The sequence below is a fragment of the Pteropus alecto genome, unplaced genomic scaffold, assembly GCF_000325575.1.
Source record: "Pteropus alecto unplaced genomic scaffold, ASM32557v1 scaffold106, whole genome shotgun sequence".
Taxonomy (NCBI): Eukaryota; Metazoa; Chordata; class Mammalia; order Chiroptera; family Pteropodidae; genus Pteropus; species Pteropus alecto.
In genome coordinates, this window is record NW_006442103.1 from 7,759,682 (window position 1) to 7,761,594 (window position 1,913).

Genomic DNA, 1,913 nt, shown 5'->3' on the forward strand with positions numbered 1-1,913 from the left:
ATGTTGTCAGGAGTCTTAATGTATTAAGGATTTTTTTTTTTTTGCCTGTTATAAAACAAAACAAAATAAATAACTTCTCTGTTAGACTTTAACAAATGTATTAGACTTTAACTTTGTTCATAGATCTGACTCAGGGTGCCAAATATAAAAAATATTCAAATTACAAAGGGTCTGATAGAGCCCAAGAATGAGCTCACGTTCCTCTTGCCTTTTCCTGCACCCCATTGCAGCAAGGATCACATTAAACTCTAAGCCATCTACCAGAGTCTGCTCTTACCCTATGGATGCCCTCTGCTTGACATCTTTCCAGTGTATGACCTTCGCTCTCATTGATAACTCCCTGACGACTCCCTAATAACTCCTGCTGATAACTCAAATTTAGCTCCGAAGTACATATTTCTCTTCTGATTTCCAGAGCTACATATCTAACTATCGGACCTCTCTTTTAATGCTTTAACACCACTTCAAACATTTCTACCTTTACCACCTCTCACAAACAGACCAGCCTTTATTTCTGTGAGACTTCAGCGAATGGTACCACCATTTGTTCTGTGTCTTCTTAGATTCTGTATTTGTTTATTTGGTGTCCATTCATCACAGGACCGATTGTATTAACTATATTTTCTTTTCTGTATTTTTGATGCTGCAGCCTTTGGGTGTCTTGTAGGCGGGCGAGATACTGCTGATTTCTAAATATAATCACAATGTTTTTATGCACATCAGCCATGTGCAAACCAACCAATCCTGAGTCACCCCAGCTACCTTCTTATCTAACTCTCACACACCAAGCCAGTATTTCTCCTGTCTGAAATCATCCGAGGGCCACATACCAAGAAACCGGAAAGCATTCCCGTAGCCCAAAGCCTGCTGGAAATATTCGGAGTGGTCAGTCTTAAATCATTTACTCGGCCCAGCCTTACCCTTCTGTGGAAATTAAAAAAAAAAAAATGTAGCTAGGCTTTCTCCTCACTTCTGCTTCCTCCATGACCAAAATTTGGTGCCATCCCATGCAGCTCTACATGGCACAGCGAGCCCCTTCCTCTGGGGAAATGTAAGTAATAAAAATCTTCCGTCAATAGCATGAGCTTCTCTTTGTCATCACTCTGTCACCTTTGTAAATTAAAATCCTGTGAGACAAATAAGATACCATTTACCAAAGTATCCAATATAGAAACTCGAGCATTTTTTATATTCTTTTTGTATTCCTGGCTTCCACTTCTCCTTGCCCACTGTGACTACTTTAACTCAGGCCACCAAAAGAATTTTAACAAAGCAAGTCGTTGACATGTTTGCCATTGTCTCTTTCTAATCCATTCTTCAAACTGAAGGCAATGTGATACCTTTAAAACCAAAAAGCTTACAATAAGTTAAAATCTTTAAATACCTCGCGCTGTCCCTAAGGTAAAGTCCAAACTCCTAAGCAGAGCCAATGAGAACCTCTGTTACCTGGAGTTTTCACTTCTCTAGCTTCACCTCTGGCCAGGCCTGTATTTTTACCCCCATGGACACCCTGGAAATCATGCAATGTTCCAGAAACTTTGTATTTAGTTTCACTTTTGAGCCTTTTACACACGCTTGTCCTGTACCTGGAATTATCTCCCTCTGTTCACCTAGTTGATTGTATATATCCTTGAGACCTTAAAAGGCTTTTCTGACTCTTTACGATGTTGATTAGTCTTCTAATTTCTCATAACTACTTCTATCATAGCACCGGTGGCTACCCAACAGTGCTTGGCACATACTTGACATTCCAAAATGTTCCAGAAAATTAATGAATTTAATTTTCATGTCTTGAAATTGAATAATCTTATATGTAAACAACACTCTTCTACAGAAATGTATTTTGTTCCTCTTTTTAAAAAATACTGTCGTGTATCTAAGACTATATCACCTTATTTTTATTTTTATTATTA